This window comes from Elephantulus edwardii, unplaced genomic scaffold (genome assembly GCF_000299155.1).
Source record: "Elephantulus edwardii isolate Elephantulus edwardi_28Jun2011 unplaced genomic scaffold, EleEdw1.0 scaffold00006, whole genome shotgun sequence".
Classification (NCBI taxonomy): domain Eukaryota; kingdom Metazoa; phylum Chordata; class Mammalia; order Macroscelidea; family Macroscelididae; genus Elephantulus; species Elephantulus edwardii.
Window position 1 is genome coordinate 28,285,606 of NW_006399756.1, and position 397 is coordinate 28,286,002.

Genomic DNA, 397 nt, shown 5'->3' on the forward strand with positions numbered 1-397 from the left:
GCTCTCTATCAATTAGTTTTCCATGTGTTATTTGGAAGAACTTTCACTGTGGAAAGGGGATTCCTGAGGTTGTTGTGATTTCTATGTCACTGAGGAATTCAACAAGAGCCTAAATGTATCCTACGCTGGAAGGGAAGATAGCTTTGAGGGCTCAAATAAAAGAGGTAGAATATTGTGGAGAGAGAGAGAAAAAAAAAAACTACAGCAAGAAAGAAGTGGATTTTTGTTTGTTTTTTAAATTTTTTTTATAGTTTTGTTTTTTCCTTATTACTTGCTGTGTGCTGTTGAATCTGATCAGACTGGCACAGGAGGAGATTGCCCCTCCTTCTCCAGCAGAGCTTTGAGGGCTCAAATAAAAGAGGTAGAATATTGTGGAGAGAGAGAGAAAAAAAAAAAA